This window comes from Sapajus apella, unplaced genomic scaffold (genome assembly GCF_009761245.1).
Source record: "Sapajus apella isolate SASKATOON/1434 unplaced genomic scaffold, GSC_monkey_1.0 scaffold34, whole genome shotgun sequence".
NCBI classification, from domain to species: domain Eukaryota; kingdom Metazoa; phylum Chordata; class Mammalia; order Primates; family Cebidae; genus Sapajus; species Sapajus apella.
Genome location: NW_022436974.1, coordinates 9,219,164 through 9,237,852, shown reverse-complemented (window position 1 = coordinate 9,237,852; position 18,689 = coordinate 9,219,164). Strand labels below are relative to the sequence as shown.

Sequence of the window (18,689 nt, the reverse complement as noted above, 5' to 3'; positions counted from 1 at the left end):
GCAGGTACAGTGCTGAATAGATAGTCAGGAGGACATTAATGATTTGTTGGTAGTTTGTTACTCCCGTGGTAGAAAGCACTTTACTTGTATACTGCTGACGCTCCATCTATACATTGTGTAAGATATTTAGCTTGATGGTGTATGGGCTGCAAGGGTTTTTCAGTCTATAGAGCATTTGCCTAAAAATCTGTTACTATAAAAGGAGGTTGTCATTATCAGAATCCAAAGGACTTGCTAAAACAACAAGAGCAGCAAAGAGCTGTAGGCAAATTCGCAAGTACAGCTTATACTTCTTCGGTGAATTCTAAGTGTTAACTCTTGCCTAGTTTGGAAGTCTGTGATGTGAAAATATTGGCCTGATCTTCTCTTCCAACCATAAAATGCAGAAGTAAAGAGTTTCTAGTCCATTTGTTCAAAGTCGTATACCTTTCTTGATACCCAGTTATGATTATAGTGGAGATAGAAGACTAATTCCAGCATACAGATGCAGAGAATTGATAATGGACACATAAATAAAACAGTGAATTAACGTTTTAGTTTGTTGGTTGTGACTTTAGCCCTGATTACTTCATTATCAAAGAAGGCAGCTGTGAAATAGGAAATAAATGCACTAATTCTTTCTTATTATATAATCACTTCTTGTATGTATTGTAGGTTTTTTTTGTTTTCGGGGGGGAATTTTTTTGTTTCTTTGTTTGTTTGTTTTTTACCTGTGAGATGTTTAAGCTCCTGGTGGGCATGCAACTTGATTTATCAGGACAGTGAATCAAGATAGTGTGTGAAAGCTCAGATGTTAAATTCAGATGTGCCTGTGATTGTATTTTGGTACTACCCACAGAGCTTAGATGGGCTATTGAATTTCTCTGGACCCCATTTCTCTCATCTGCAAAGTGGAGATAATATTCCTACCACAGGGTTGGTATAAAGAGTATATTAAATGACAGGTGAAGTGTGCTCAAGACATCATCTGTTGGACAATACATGTTCATGGTCAATATATGTTAGACTATACATGTTCATCATCTGTTAGACAATACATGTTCATTCCTTGGTTACCATGGAATGTCTTTCTCATCTCTGTATTCAAGCATCTATTCGGCACCCAGGAAACAAGGGACACTCATAAATGTGTGAATGAATGCTTATATTAAGAGACATTATTTCACTTCTAAATGAGATCTTGAAGTGGGGAGAATTAGCATGCAGGAAAGAGCATGGATGTAGAAACAGAAAGAATGCTCAGCTTCTTTTCATCTGCATGAGCATTGCCAAGTTAAATTAACTTTGTTCCTCTTTTCCTTCATCTGGAAAATGGGGTTAATAAGCTTGCCTCACAGATAAAATGCGTGGAAGGCCTGCCACACATGGACTCTGCTCACCTATTCCTTTCCATCTCTTTCCTCCTCCCCTTGTCCTCCGTAAACACACTGCCAGTTCCCTTTCTTTTTCTGGACCGGCTCCAGCAGTTTGAAAAGCTTATAGCACTTCGATTATTCTTAAAAGATACATCTATTTAAATAATCTTATAGTCCTGGCTTAATTATGTGTAAATCTTTATCTTGCTTGCTGAAGAGTATTATTTTGCCTCCCTTTTGATCTTGAAATGCTTCTCTGTTCAGGGCTGGATGGTTCTAATAAAAGTCTCCCAAAGAGAACACAGAGAGTGTTCTATTTGCAAATCAAAAAAAATATTTATATTAAAAAGAAGATGACAAGGCCCAGTAACCAGTGTAAAGACAGTAGATGAGAAATTATGTCATATGTATGCATAGAACTTGGAACAGCCCAGAGAATGTGGTTAATCGTAATAGTGAAGCTGACATAAATAACAGATTACAAAGGAATAGGCTAAATCCATAGGAATGTATATTATTTAGTATCTCTCTTTTTTTTTCTTTAACAAACTCATCCATTGTCCTCTGTAACATACAACTCATATGAATATTTTTTCTTCCTGTCTGAATTTCACATCCCTTTTAATAGTTTTATTTTCTGAGGGAGAAAATGATTGCTCTTTATTAAGTTTTTATAACATTTACTCTTGCCTTAGGATGCAAATTGATTTCTTCAGTGAGCGTATACCCTTAACAGTTTCTTACTTTGGGAAAGCATCTGCTTTTAAGATGATGATAATTTCTGGTGGAGAAGAACTGCAGGCTCATTTCAACCCATTAAACAGTCCATAGTTTTGTAATTTAACTTTAAGAAAAATGGAAGTTTCTCTCCTTAGGCTTCTCTTTCTGCCACCCTCAGAAAACTCCACAGGAAGTATCTATGGGCCCTCAAAAAATGGTATGTCTGTGCATAAAAATGGCACGTAGCAGGCATTAGCGTCGGACGGAGAGTTGATCACACCTTCTGTGTTCCAGAGCCCCCAGGAGGCACCACACACAGCTGTGCCCAATTAATGCCCTGTGACACAGCTGCTGACCTCTTTCCACTCATTCCTTCCATTCTCTCATCATGACCACCCATTCTTGGGCCTTAGTTGTTCACATTCTTATTCTTATTGTATCAACCTCAATAAAGTTAATAGATATGCACTCTTTCTGTTTTTACTTCCTTTCATAAAAGCTTTATCAAATGCATGTTCAAGGACTGGCATTGGGCCAAGTACCAAGGTTTTCTTCTTGGAGTTGGTGTGTTTTTCCCACTGGACCCTTTTTCCTTTGACTTTCACAGTAAGGTCTTCTAGAGTACTAAACTGCAGATTAACTAGGGACTTCCGTTAGCTACTGTCTTGGCATCAAGGAACTGTTATTCGTTCATATATTCCTAACACATTATATAGATACAGAAACTGAGACCTAGAAAAGGGGAGAGAGATCCAAGGTCATACAGCGACTTCATGGCAGTGTCCAGGACAGGTCTTCCTCTCCTTATGGAACACATATGGCTGTCAGTATCCATCGCTTATTGAAATGTGGCAAATTGAATCATCTTTTCTCACTCTCATTTTCTAGTAATGGATTGATACAGGTGTCAAGTTAGCCTCGCCTCAAGAATCAGTCTCTGTGCCTCTGAAAGGAGCAAGTTTTCTCTCACACTCTGATTGTCCATCCACCACTCCCTCAGCTGATCCTCAGAGCCTGGCACTCTGCCCTGCCCCATCCACCTAGCTCTGTACAAGGCTCACTCTGCCATTGGGCTGTGCCCTGAGCACCAGGACAGAGCCCACCTGAGAGGACACTGGGTCCACATGGTGGTTACCAGATTGGACTCAGCAGAGGAGTGGCTGTAAAGCAGATATTATGGGCTGAATTGTGTGCCACTCCCCACCACCAAAATCTATGTGTTAAAATCCTAACTGCCAGTACCTCAGAATGTGACTGGATTTGGAAAGAAGAGTCTTTAAAAAGTCATTAAATTAATTAATTAATTAGGGAGATCCCTAATCCAATATGGCTGACTAATGTCCTTATAAGAAAAGGAAATTTGGGCATAGATATGTACAGAGGGAAGACCACATGAAGAGACAGGGAGAAGAAGACAGATGCCTGTACAAGCCAAAGAGAGAGGTTCCGTAAGAAACCAAGCCCTGTCAATACCTTCTCAGATTCCTAGCCTCCAGAACTGTGAAAAGAAATAAAGTTTTAGGCACTTCAGTCTGTGGTCCTTGGTTACGGCAGCCCTAGCAAACCAATAAGCAGGCAGACTTCATTGACTGGACTGGCCCTGCCCCTCCTCTCACCACTGCCTCATAAGGCTATGCAAATGCATCAGACTTTACTAGGAACTGCAGCAATTAAAATACAGTAGTAAAATCTCCATCTAAATTTGAGGCTTCCCATGCTTCACGCTCCATATGCCAAGAGAGAATTATCTCCCAATTTAAAACTCTCCACAGAAGGCCCTCTTGTGGCATACGTGGGTTCCTAACTCCTTCCCTGCCTTCAAGTTTCTAGCTTCCTGAGTGCCTCCTTCCTCCATTCTTCTCAGTAAGAGTCCAGCATAGCTTTCTCAGAAATCCCGGTGTTGTACCCACAAGAATGGTTCTTGCTCAGGAACAAACCCAACCTCAGCAGGAGATTTTTCTAAATTCATGTCATTCTTAAATAGTGCCCCCAAAAGGTATTAATAGGCCAGTTAGGGATGGCCATTGGCATTCTAAGTCTAGCTAAACAAGGAGTGATGGTAGTGGTGGTGGTAATGGTGGTGGTGATGGTGGTGGTGGTGGTGGTGGTGGTGGTGGTGATGGTGGTGGTAATGGTGGTGGTGGTGGTGGTGATGGTGGTGGTAATGGTGGTGGTGATGGTGGTGGTGATGTTGGTGGTAATGGTGGTGGTGGTGATGGTGGTGGTGGAGGAGATGGCAGTTGTGACTGGAGTGGCGGCAGTGGTGATGAAGCTGAGGGCCGTAGTGACAATTGTGATGGTGGAGATTGTGGTAATGGTGACGGTGGTAGTGATGGTGGTGGTGGTGGTGGTAGTGGTAGTGGTGGTGCTAATTGTGGTGTTGGTGAAGATGGCAGTGGTGATGATGAAAGTGAGGGTGGTGGCGAAGATGGTGATGGTGGAGGTAGTGGTGATGGTGGTGGTGGTTATATGCTTATGAGTTGGGAGCGAGGGTTACTATTCATATTTTTACACAACTGTCCAGGCTGGTATGGGCCTTTAAGAACAATCCTTTCTGAGATCTTTCCAATGGTATGAATTGCAGATTTACCACTCAAATTTCCCTATTGTCTAAAGAGTAAATATTGAATCAGATGCAGAAAAACAAACCTTTCAGAGCAAATATTAATTCTCAGAGCTAGTACATTCAAAACAGAGATTACAAGATGCCCACGGGTCTGGGTAGGTAAATAATTCAGAGGAGCAGCATGTGTGGCAGTGGTGGGGATGTGGAGGGGGAGGGACAGTGGGTTTCACCTGCCCATTCTTCTAAAGAGGCTCTGCCAGCAGCAGGTTTGGAAGCAGGTAAGCCCAGTCTCAGCAGGAAGTCTTAATTTCTCTCCCCAAAACACAAATTCACATTTGCATTCCACATCTCTATTACATGTTGATAACGCCATCATTTTTTTTAAACACTGTAAGTCAATGAACCCATTTTGCAACGTTTGATAGAAAGGAAGATTTATTACTTGCCTCATTCATTTGTAATCCTCTCAGAATAAATTAAGTAATTCACGTATTCTATAGAATGGAATCGTTTCTTTTCTTCCCTTCACCTCACATCTTTTAAATGTACCCATCTTTTAAAATGTGCCCATAAAAATAAATAAGAAATGAGCTTGTGGATGAGTCTTGAGGGCCTCTGTTGATACTGGAAATGGCCGTGTAGGAAGACTTGGTTAGGTTCTCAGCCGAACACTGTCCATGCAGGCGTTCCTGTCTGAGCCAAGGAAAGAAGGGGCTTTGGATCTTTGGATGTATATCGATGTGTGTAAGCATCTCATCTGGCAATAGCTTTTTACTTTTTAACTTTCCTGATTGACCTCCTAGTTAATAAACCTCAGGCAAATACTTATATATATATTGGGAGAGTTGTCTGGAATAAGTCTTTGATTCCATAAATAACCATGTCTAATTTACCTGTTTGTGAAAGGTTGTGTTTGTTTTGTTTCTCCTTAAATCTGAATACTAATTAGTAAAGCAGCACTAGATGAAGCCAGTTCACTTGGATCTGGGGAGGTCCTTCCACCCAGTGGCTCTGCCTGGCAATGGAAATGTGCGAGTTTGGACTGCTCTGCTCACCGATGGTGCACAGGCAGGTAATTGCTCTGGGCAGGTCACAGCTTGTTGAGCTGTGCATACAGGCTGTAGGGAGCAGAGACTCTGCTTTGTTTTCACTTGTGAATGGTTTCCAAATGTGGTGCTATGTTGTTGCCTCCTTTAAGTCTTCTGAGCCAAGCAGCTGTAACATCCCCAAGCTCTGGCTGAGTTCTGGGAGTTGGTGGGAATGAGCCTATTACCCTGGAGCGTTGGTATTGCAGAAATGGCTTCTGTATTCCCAGAGAATAGGTTAGGAGTTTTTGGCATGGCTCTGAACAATCATGAGAACTCCTGACTGTGAATCTCCCATTCTGGGAGGCCAGACTGGCTTCTTCCCCATAGTGAAATGATGATAAATTGACCCTCTGCCCTTTACTTCCATAGCTCCTTTTCCTTCTTTCTTTTATGTTGCTTTCCTAGTTTATTTTATGCCATACACTCTCTGAGCTACAGAATGATCTGTCCAGTCTAATTTTATTGAGGCCTTCAGAAACCATTGAAGCTCATGCGTAATATCAGATGTGTTTGACCCAGTTGAGGACTTCAAGTCTGTCTTTGGGAAAATTTAAAATTAATGACAGCAAGTTTAAAATACAGAATTGAACTCAATTGCTTCTATTAATAATCAGGAAAAGCTACTTTGGCATGCTTCCTGCCTGCAGCAGACAGCTTTGTTCAAATGAACTGTTGTTTCAAGACCTTTCAAGCGACTTGCTTTTGTGGCAAATTCGAGGCTACCAACCTCATCTATTTTGTGGCAAGACTGGTTTATTGAAATACCAAGAGAGTTGTCAGCATAAGGATGGAGAACATTGTCAAGAAAATAAGTCAGGAGAGCCCTGCATGTCAGAGCCAAGGAAAATAGGTTAGAACAATACCAGCCTTCAAAATTTGGAAAACCTGTAATAAATTTGGTTGTTTAATTCTTTGAGGTGTAGTACTGTATGGATATTATACAATTATTCAATCACACAGTGAAAAAAACAATCTCTTATAAAACACTCTCCTAATTGCGATTGTCCCTTTACATTTATATCAAACTATTATACCATAAATGTGGATAGAGATGGTTAGTGCCCAAGATTTGGAGAGACAGACAGACATAGCAACTCATTAGCTGCAGGACCGGGAGCCAGATTACTTCATCTAAACCTCAGTCTCCTTACCTATAAAATTAGGACAATAATAATACCTTTATAAGATTTGGTGAGGATAAGCATGCTGCACATGCATTGCACATGTTAAGTGTTCAATATGTTGGCGATTATGATTAGAAGCTTAAAAATGTTCCATGTGATTCCTGAAGCAGTCATCTTTGACAAAATTCAGAACACTTAAGGCCTTATATTATGCGTTGTATTTATAGTTTGGTTCATAGTTGTTGAATATACTTATGATACTTTAATAAGATATCATCTATGAATGAGCCTACAGAAGTTCCTGGTGCATGATATGCACTCAAAAATATTAATTTTTTCTGCCTTTTCCTGAAGAAGATCCCAAAATTTCAGAGATTTATCAGCTTCAACTGGCAACCATCTTCTTAAATGGGCTGTAACCATGTAAGTTGGAATAGCTTATTCTCCTAAGACAGGCTAATTAGTCAACGATGGGTCTGGCACAACTGTGATGAAGGTCATTGGATCTCTGCTGTTGAATCTACAGTCTCTCTCTCTGCCTGGCTTTCTAAACCAGCATCTGATAGGTAGACGGAGGCACCCAAGCTTCAGTAGCAGAGCAGTAGCATTTCCAAGCATCCAGAAGCTCTATAAATTAGTCTTAAGACCAGAATGGGACAAATAGCTAATTTCCCCATGTTAGCCATGTTCAGGCCTATCCATCCTTATCACTAACCCCTAAGCTTTTTCTCAGAATCATAATCCCTTTAAGGTCTTAAATTGTGTTTATATGTTAATTCAGTCAGTGTGTTTAACATGTAATCACTTAATGGGAATTGTTTTTGTGTTTCATTCGGATGTCAAAACCTCAATTGTGTAGAAATATGAAACTGGATATGAGCATTCAGGAGATGTTCTGTGGAGGTACTCCACAGCAATGTTAATATTCAACAGCAGATATCATCATTTAAAAATTATTGCCCTGAGTAGTTTCAAACTTCACCTCTCCTTCAGGCTATTGTGAGCTTTGCTTTGTTAGCAAGCTGCAAGATGAGCTCCACTGAGATTTCTTGTCCTGTGTCTTCCTGGCCCTACCTTCACTTTACCGAAGGTCACCCTTAGGAGGAAGGGCCAGATTACTCCACGTTGTACCCCAGCACCTAAAACAATTCCAGGGATGCAGTAGGCACTTCATGAATGTTGGCTGAGTTGAAGTTTAGGGCTCCAGGTAACCCACAACTCAGAAAATCCATGCTTTGCAGGATATAGTGATATGTACTGTCCAGAGATCCACAGAATGTACACTAAGTACACAGAGGAGGTGCCAAGGTGAGAGGTTTGCAGAGCCCTTGGGGTGCCAGCTAATATGCAGAACAGGGAAGGGCTTTGTCCCACGGCATCCCAGTCTGCACTGAGGTCGCCTGCCAACCCCAACTCCTATTTGGAGCCTAGAAGCAGTTCCTAAATCACATTTACCTACCTGAAATCTATCATGCTCGGGAGATCATAAATACATAATTCAGAAGAAAGATCTTAGATTTTTCATGAGGTGCCCATTATAATTCCTGGCTTGCCACTCTAGACTCTTAAAGATGCTAATAATTCTTAAAATTAGATGTGGGGCTAAGCTCCAGGCTAATGTATATCTTGCTATTATGTAATTGAAATAAAATCTACTTTTAGGTGACTACTTTCAAATAAAATAGAAAAAGGTCAATATTTTTTAAAAATGTATAAAAGTATTCATTAGTAGCTTCACAAAGCCTCTTAAGAAACTTTACAAAGACAAAGCACTTTAAGCAACCAGTACCACAAAGTAGACTGACCAATCCAGTCTTCCGACTTACCCCATATTGAGAGTGGCCTAATTTGTTCTTGTTTCATTTTAAAATAGAGGGCTGTGAAAACAAAGTTTGATCCCATACAATACCAAATGGCTGAAATTTTCTCTTCATGGTGTTTGGCATTTTCCTTGTCACTGCAAATAATTTTGGCAAAGTCTCAACTTTGCATGTCCCATTTTTACCATCCAAAGGTGTAAGAACCTCTACTCGTTAGGTGAAAAAGTCTGAAAGGCTGCAGTCAAATTTAAAGCAATATTATAGCATTGTTGGCTGGAAGATTTAACAGCAGTGGACAGACTTTTGAGGTATGCAGGAATTAGAGATGTGCTTGTTTGATGTGAGCCAGAACAGGATGGGTTTTTTTATTCAGCATTTTTTACAACAGAAGGTGTTGTTCTGTCTCTATCAGCAGTAGCCAGGGCATGCTTGCTTCACCCCTGAATGAAGAATTATAAATATCTCTGTGCAAGGCCATGACATACCCATGATGTGTGCTTTGATACATGCACAAAACCATTTATCCATCTTCAAAAATGAAATGTCCAGAAGCAAGTCATTTAAAAGTTCCTGTCATGCCACAAGGACATCATCATGTAAGGAAAAGTGAACTCAGTTTCTCATGGTGTAAAGCATGTACATGCGTAGGTGAAAGGAAAAAAATCTATTCCAAAACTCCTCTTTTAGAAATTACATAGTGCCTATGGTAGGATTTTTAAAAAATAGAATTATTTTCAATTATAAAAAAATTAGAAACTTGTAGCTATGATAATATATAATACATCATTGTAAGAAAATTTAAAAACAGAAACAGAGAGAAAAAGCATAAAGATAAGCCAATAAAACAATTTAGTAACATCCATATTTTTCCATGCCTTGATGATTACATTTTACATTTTGCTAAATAATCTTTCAGAACTTTTTTTTACATTTATGTATATATGTATACACATATATTTCATAAAATCCTGCCTAAAATTTGTCCAAAAAAAATCAAATAAATTCTATACATACTGCTTCATATCCTTGCTTATTTATTATGAACATTTTTCCATACCATATTATATTTTCTATACTATATTATATTCAATATGTTACTTTTTTCCATTGCATGAGATCTCATTAAATAGCAATCTGTGGTAGAGATTGCAATGACCTTAAGTAGGAACCATCTATTATTTTTTCTAGAAGATCGCATGAATATAGCCCAGCCCCCCAGGAGCCCCTAGTAATACTTCTGTTGTGTTGATTTGGTGCCCAGTTTCAAGCCATTTACTAACCTTCCTTGCTGCCTGTGGATCAGCTAAAAGAAAGACGCCAGACATCATTTAATGAAATTCGTCAGATTATTTCAGATACTTGATCAGACTGCATACAAATATGAACAAAAATCTACCCCTTGGCTGGAGCTGTAATACCCTACATTACAGCATTTTACCTACTGAAGAAAAAGTTATACAGTATAAGAAATGTTTACCTCTGAAACATTTGGAAAAAGAGTACTGACTATTAATTCATGTCCTTTGGAAAAGTATATCACGAACCTAAACATGTAACCTAAATATGTAACTTCAGACATCTAAACAGGTTTCACACAAATATCAACTACTCTCCTTTCTTCCAGCGTAGTTTGATATTCTACCTTGCAACATTTTGTCATTGAAGACAAAGTAATATATTGTAAGCAACTTTTCACAAAAATACAAACAAATCCCACAGAATCATACAATCTCAGAGATAAATAGTACCTTAGAAATCATCTCCTTAATGATGGATTATTTAAATCCCAAACTAAAGATCTGGATAAACATTTGCCAAATGTGGGCATGCAAGCGACATTCACATTTGGCATAGCTGTCTGCATTCTCTACTGGTGACAAATTGTAGTGTAAAAAGAGGGAAAGTATCCAAACCAAACTGTAGCTGAGGCTTGACATGTCTTTGAGAGGGCACATATGCCTTCCCATGTTTAAAAGCAAAATCCCTTCAGATGATGCAAGTAGAACCAAGAGAAAGAAGAGCAGCCCCTCCCACTACACTTCCCGCATCACTTCCAACTTGGAGCTGTTAAGAAAAAGGCGCTCTGGAAAGACTCTCATGTGCCTGCCAAGAATAAGTCATCTCTGCACTCAGAGAAACCCCACTTTTAGACAACCTTGAAATGTGGTTTCCACTGAGGGAGGGCATGAAAAATAATATGCTTCTATAAAATACCCCATTTTGAGAGTAAAAATATAAAGAAATATATAATTCATGAATATGAATCTGTTGTAAGACCATAGATTACAAGGTCCTTAATGACTATTTTCGTTTTCTTCCTGATACTGAGTTTGTACTTATTAGACTCTTAAGTAAGTATTAGCTGAATTAAAATAGAAAAAAACATTCTTACATTCTCTTTTCATTGTGTTTTGACAGCGGAAAGAGAAAACTAATCTCAACTCAACTTTACAATTAGTTCTTACCTGGGAGGAGCTTTAGCTATCTAGGCATGTGCCCAGGTATTTCCAAAGGCATAAATATGTAACTATAAACGCCTAACAAATGACAAGGGAAGTTCAGAAACTGTAGAAGAAAACACCACCTATAAGGTTGCCAGTTGATAACACAAATATATCTGAACCACCTACAGTTTAACTTAATTATGTTTTCCACAGTAGGGTTACTTGCCCCCAGACAGACAGAATGCATGAGCCTGACGTTGCTTAATAAATGGTGTTACCTGGAGATGTGTACATTTCCCAAGGCCAGCCTCAGCTTACAAGCTTGAAATCAGCACTTTGACCAATTCATAAAATGCACCCTGCTTACCACCTCACATAGGTGTTCAGGCTTAAGGTCTGACATAAGAGATTAAGAAGGCAAGTTGGTGGAAAATACAGCTTCTAGAAGCCATAACTAGGCCCAGAGCTGGACTCACGGATCTCAGGAATCACAGGTGAATCTTTGAGAAGGGAGCTGCCCTTGACTGCCAAAACTAAGATTTGGAGTAAGAGTTCAAAACTGCAAAGAATGATAAGCAAAGGGAAAAGCATTGTTCTTACTGCTTTTCTGTTCTCTCCTTGATTGTCATGCATTTCAGTGGCATCCAGATGTTCTATTATTTTAGCTACCAACTTGGGAAATTACATTGTAGTTACTTTCAAAGTTGTCAGAACACTAAACTCAACAATGACATTTTATAACCCATTTTCTTTAAAGTACTCATTTTTTTTTCCTTAACCCTGATGGGCTGGCATTTAAATAAAGTAAGTCAGGATTCTGAAACACAATTAGTTTCTAGATATGCAAAGTTATTCTTTATGCTCATCCTCATGCATATTAGTTCTTACACATACATCTTGGGTACCCTGTACTTTAATTTTTTCTCTATTTGTATCTAGATTTGTTTAAAAATAGGAAATTCACTTCATGCTTTAACTTTCAATAGTTGGCATTCTTTAATTTAAAACTTAACTATTTAAATTCTTTTGGCATTCCAATTTGCATTTTTCAGAAAATCGAAGGCTAGTTAAGACCAATATTATTAATTTTGAAAATGCATATTTTCCCAGTTGAATTAAAAACATAATAGTATGTATATCATATTTTACAACTGATTTCTGTAAGATTTCCCAGAAAACTAGGTTCATAATTTTCTGTTGCAAGGGGATAAAGTTCTTCAGTTTAATGCCTGCAGCATTCTTATGGTAATTTCGAAATTGGGAGACTTGGTCACATTCATAAATGGTAACTGTAGAAAATCAACAACGTTCAAATCAAAAGCATAGAGAACCCTGAAGATACTTTTGAAAAGAGGAGACTTTCTAACAAGTCTAGTTACAGTGTCTATTCCTAGGGCAGATGAATGAGAGAGTTCTTATAAGACTTTTGCTGTAGTGTTTTTTTTTTTTTTTTCCAGACTGCTTGCATTATCTGTCTGCACAGTACTTAGCACCCTGTTGAACTCAATAAATATGCAGTGGTGATAATATTATTGCTCAGAATTCACTTAGCACTTTCACATCTTTTGAGTGTCACAATGTTCTGCCTACTAGGTGCAGGGAGTTTTAATTTAATGCTCATTCTGAGGCTTAAAGCTTGGAAGTGTAATGACCCATGTAAGATAATCCTCCACTCCAGTAGGACATTTTTGGAGCAAAGCCATTGGGTTGTGCAAGAATTCATTAAAAAGCAGAAAACCTTTACTTCCCACACTAGAACACTGATGAGGCTCAGTGCACTGTTGTTTCTAATCTCTACCCTACAAGCCATCCACATCATATTTCCCCAAAGCACAAAAAAGGAAAAGAATAAAATTTGAAATCTATGATGATTAAACAGTTCTGACCAACCTCAATCAAGCTTTGATCCATGGCAGAGATTTGGAAATAAATCAAAAGGTCCTGGGACAAGTTCTTTCTCAAGACAACCCAGTTTGTCCCTTAACCTAATTCAACTATTACTAGATTGTGGAATATCCAGCAGTTTCCCCATATTTTCTCCTATGAAATTGTATTTTCCTCTTGGCTTTTTAGAAATCATCTACAGGTCATTTTAACACCAATAAAATCCTTGATATCCTTAGCATTAACACAGTTTCTAGCATCTAATAAGCACTCTTGAACTATTTAGTTAAATGAATGAATGAATGATTCGTGAATGGAAATACCAAATGGTTTTCAAAACCCTGGTCTTGGTTATTTTATTGCTTCTTTAAAAAGAAAAGACTGTTGGGGTTACCTGACAAAATATTTAATATTTTAAAAAATTTCAGTAGTTTAGAAGGTACAGGTGGTTTTTGGTTACATGGATTTGGGACTTCTAGGACAACCAGCCTACTTAAAAAAAAAAAAAAAAAAAAAAAGAACTAAGTTATAACTGTAATAAAATGTTCCAGAAATATTTAATGTTAATGTAAATCATCACTCAAGAGAATACACAAATATTTGGTGTGAGATTAGATTGACAGCCCACAATTGATAATTAACCATAAACACACCCATGTATGTACATACTCACATGTTCACACACACACATGCACACACGTACTTCCAGCATATAAAACATGATAATTACACTCAAAGTTACCCTAAAACAGTTCAGGCTACCAGAATAACACAGGTGAAGCACTGATCAACTGTAGAATAGCACATAATAAAATTTTATACCCAACTTTGAGAAACAACTTGTATGTGCTACAAGGTTGACGTCTGGATTTATCAGGGAGGATTTTACAGAAGGAGAGAGACTTGACCTGGGCCTTGGACAAGAGGATCAATGTAAAAGGAGAGAATACTGATGATTCAAGCAGAGACATAAAGAGGGGTGCATATGACATGGAAGACTGTGACAAAAGCAGCCTACCTGCCAGTGGAAGTAGAATTGGAGAGCAGTAGAGGAGGGATATTGAGGTAGTTTTGACTAGATACTTGAGGAAATACAGAACCATAAGGTTTTTGAGCAGAATGGTGGCATGATGAAAGTCATATACAAAGACAATTTATCTGGGAAAAGAGGACTTTGGAGTTTAAAAGAGTCTGGGATCAGAACAGCCAGTTAAGAGGAGGCAGATCCAAGTGTGAGGGGATTGCTATCCAACTGCATGCAGGGGTAGCAGTAAGATAAAAGATACTTGGACAAATGGGCAAAACTCAGTGATTGAGTAGAAATGAGTGAAGGGAGGAAGAAGGATGGTTCTTTCTCATGGATATGAGAAGCTGCTGTTCAGTGGCAGACCTGTAGAGACATTATAAGTTAGGTTGGCTTCATTTGTGTTTCTTCCCTTTAAATGAAGTGAGGTAGTCATCCTGCTAGCAACTGCCTGCCAAATTAGCTCTTTCTCATTCGCCATCAGTATATGAGCTAAGGACTGATCTACTCTTGACTTGTGCTTTGAGTTTCCAATTCAGAAAAAAAAAAAGGCTTCCATGAGAGGTTTCTAGAAACATATACAAAAATTATTTTTTTCTTTTTACTGTACATTTGCATATATCTTAGTTTTACTCGTTTCCATAAGGTTCTTAACTCTGCATGTTGAAATAATCACTATGGTAACTGCAATATTCTGGTACAGGTGAGTTGGACTTAGGGTTCATATATTTAAATTTTCTTTTTACTTGCATATGTACTTGGGGTCGATACGAAGGATTAGGCAATTCACTTGCCAGAGCCACTTTGATGAACACATCATCCCAGCCTAACTGCTATTATGCTGAAATGGAATCTAGAGAGAAATTCATGTGTAGAAAGGAGGGAGGTTTCCCTTTATGATTGTAGTAGAGATTTAACATTGTTACAGTGAATAACAACTGATGGAACATTTGCATAACTGGAAGAAACCCATTGTTGCAGGCTGATGTTAAGCCATATTGGCGGAAAGAGGCTGGATGTAGGTTCAGGCAGACCAAGGTTTGATTCAAGATTCTGTCATATATTTGCTGAATGATATAGAGCAAATTCTTATTCTGTGATAGTCTCAGTATCCTCAGTTGTAAAATGAAGATAATAACAACTACCTTATCGGGTTGTTTTATGTGTTGTGTAGAAAGCATATGTGGAGAGACTAATAGTATTTCTTGCATACAGTAATACATCAACTGTTAGTCCCTTCTTCAAGTCAAAAATTCCTCCATGTTTCTTTGTCCCCAATACCTAGCAGTTTTAGCATATTCAGTAACTGTCTTGCTCAATAGATACAAATGCAGAAGGGCATTTTGAGGACTAGGAAAAGCAGTAATATCCATCAGCAAATAGACATGTTTGCTTTCCAATAGGGGTCCTAATTCAGTGCTTTAGCTAAAGTGCATGCATACAATTGTGGGTGTGCACATTGTACTTCCAAAGATGAACGGTTGTATCCTCTCACAGCTCTGTCAGGAAGCTCATCATGACTCACCCTCCTACAGATCAGGTGGTTAATTATGTTATTAAACTGTCAGAATTATCTAGAATGGCTTTGTCACCCACCTGACAAGAGACCTCAGTTTGATACCGTTGTGTTCAAATGGCTGAAAAGTGTAGATGTGTTGTGAGATAATGTATGAACATATATGGAAGATTTTTTTCGAAATGTTTTATGACAGATCTTTTTTCCTTTGATTCTTGTGCTTTAGCTATTACATTGTTCTTATCTAAAAATGTATTTTAGTTCACTTCTACAGCTATCATTCAGAGCCTAAGATATGCAGGTTCTGTGGTCAGTGTGTCAGGGACAAACATGAGTAAGATTTGGCTCATTGGGACTGCAACCCTCACTTCTTAAAGAAAAGAGAAGCCCTTCATCAGGATAAAATCACTGGCCATCATCTTTATTGTATTTTTACTTATCATGAAAGGAGTAAACTGGATGGTAGCAAGCTAGATTCAACTAAATAGTCACGGTGGATTGCAAAAATGGTCACAAATTTTTGCAGCTCTTTCTTTCAAGAGCTGGAGGCTATTTCTATGCCCCCTTGTGTCTGGGCTGGCTTAGTGACTTGCTGTGACCAGTAGGAAGCAGTAGAAGTGACACTGCACTTTCAGAAGCTCAGCCCCAGGAGACCTGGTTTCTCCTCTTATTGTGCCTTCCTGAGACATTGACCAGTTTTCATGATGTGGTTACTCCCTGGTGGCAAGATAGACCCTCAAACTGAACTTTGGTAGGAAAGTCAAGACTGTGATGTCACACACACCAAAAGTGTATACAAAGGTTTATTACTTGCATATGAGCTTTCTGTAGAGAGCAAGGTGGGATCCCAAGCTAGTCCACAAATGGCTTCTGAAAGTAGGAAATGGAAACTAGCTTGGGGTTATATGTTGGTTGCAGGTAGGACTGGGTAAGAGTTCCTGTGCTTAAGCCAGGGCTCACACATGGTGTGAACTTCCTGCTAGCACCAAAGGAGGGAGTACCTGGGATTTCTTAGTGCGCCCACATGTGGAACAGACAGGGTCGGGATTGTGGTGGGGCGGAAGGCTGTCAGCAGTCAAAATGAAAAATGGCGTCAATCTTATTATTATTTATTACTAATGTCTTCCTGGTATGTAGCATTTGAAATTATTTTAAAATATTTATGTTTATTTCACTACCTTCTCCATCCTCTACAGATTATAAGCTCAGTAATGACTGAAACCAAGCCTACATTATTCTTTTCAAAATCTCTGGCTTCTAGATTAGTGTTTGGTGCATACCAAGTGCTCAGTAAATGTATATGAATGAATTTCTACAAGAGAACATTAGTTTTGCTGTATACAATCCTAATGCTTACAGTCTCATTAAAGAATGATTGCACTGCAAGTCTCCTAATAATCTAAAATTTGAATGACCTTCTCTGCATCTCCTAACAGTTGATACCTCTAAAGAAATGGGTAAGAAATGTTAGCCTTTGGTTCTTCTCTATGAGTTGAGCTATATCCTCGTATCAAGTCCAGTTGCCAGAACACCACGTACCTGGATTGGCTTTCTCCAACTTTCCATGGAAATATTTTTACAGTATTAGGTCATGATTTTATTGAAGCTGTACTACACAGCTGTATACACCTATCTCTGAATATTTTGTAAAAATGCTGCTCAGAGCATCGCTGTCTATTTTCGTCACTGTTTCCTAGGACAGACCATGCAGCAGGCATCTGAGACTTTAGAGCTGTGCCTGAAAGCATATCCTCCTCTATGAGATGAGAAGTTCAGCCAACTTACAGAAGGAACCGTTACTTTAAACTGTAGTAGCTTCCTGTATCCTAGATTTTCTCACATTATTATCTTCCAGTTCTTGTCTTTTTACCTTTCTTTTAATTTTTTATGTATAGTCGCCCCTCAACATCTGTGGATGATTAGTTCCAGAATCCCCTCGGATACCAAAATCCATGGATGCTTAAGTCCCTTACATAAGTGATGTAATATTTGCATATAACCTATGAACATCCACCTGTTTCTTTAAGTAATCTGTAGATTACTGGTAATACCAAATACAGTGAAAAAAGGATGTAAAAAGTTTTTATACTGTATTGCTTAGGAAACAAGGACAGGAAAAAATGGTCTGAACATACATGTTCGGTACAGATGCTTTGTTCTTTTCCAAGTATTTTCTATCCAAGATTGGCTGAATCTTGGACACAGAAGCCATGGATGCAGGAGAACCAACTCTGTGCGTGTGTGTGTGTGTTCGAGAGTATGTGTGTATTCTTTCCTATAAGTCTCCTCAAACTTTCTTTGGAAGTAGATATGGTATTAGTAGTTAATCTATGGACGCTTACTTCTGAGACACAATGGAAAAGATCCAAGTAAGACTATGTTCTATTGCCCTTCCCCTGTTTAAGGGAAACCTGGTGCTTAGGAAAAAGCAAGAAGTAATACTGTCTTGCTGCTCCATCCGAAGTCGCGTGTTCTTTACCTTTATGTCTCCTGTAGCACATTTTAAGGGATCAAGAAGTTTGTCACATTAAACTTCCTGGACTTTTTTTCATACCACAGGGGTAGGGGCATGATTAATGTCATTTATGACCAAAATTCATAGGATATAGGGCTCTACAATTTGAAATACATCTACTTTCCAGAGATATCCTGGAGGATCTTTTATAAGTAGAATAAGAGGTTGATTTTCATCTGTATTTTCTTCTTAACATGGTGCCTAACCCTGAGGCTTTGAACACTGCTATGGAATAAACCAATTGATCTTCACAAGCACTTTAATATCTTTGAATCTCTGGGACTGATTCTCTTTTTTTACCTAGAGCTTGATACACTAAAAATGAAACAAGAAGTCATTGCTAATACCATTGTTTTTGTCTATAATTTAAAATGCTTTAAAAATATAATTTGGTTAAACTTTTCTTTAGGGAATAGATGGGTACACAGAAAGAGAGCTACATAGTTCTTTTCTATAAAATGAATCTATTTTCCTGCCATTTTTGTCATACAGTTAGAGATAGGCTTTCGTTGAAAAACATGTCTTAACATAGTGAACTGTGAAGCATTTGGTGAAGGACTTTTAATTTGACAGTATTCCACATTGGACTAAAGAGTGGTGAAAAGTGTTTTCTAACACTTTTAGAAGTGTGCC

The 18,689-nt window shown here is 38.4% G+C and overlaps 1 protein-coding gene and 1 long non-coding RNA gene across 5 annotated transcripts in view; both read left to right on the top strand.

Annotated features, from left to right (window-relative positions):
• Positions 1 to 18,689, top strand: part of FAT3 (FAT atypical cadherin 3) — a 662,573-nt gene that overhangs the window by 468,766 nt on the left and 175,118 nt on the right. The window lies entirely within an intron of this gene.
• Positions 3,373 to 9,416, top strand: LOC116563208. Its single transcript, XR_004274282.1, has 2 exons — positions 3,373 to 4,179; positions 4,306 to 9,416. It is a non-coding gene; the product is annotated as an uncharacterized LOC116563208 (long non-coding RNA).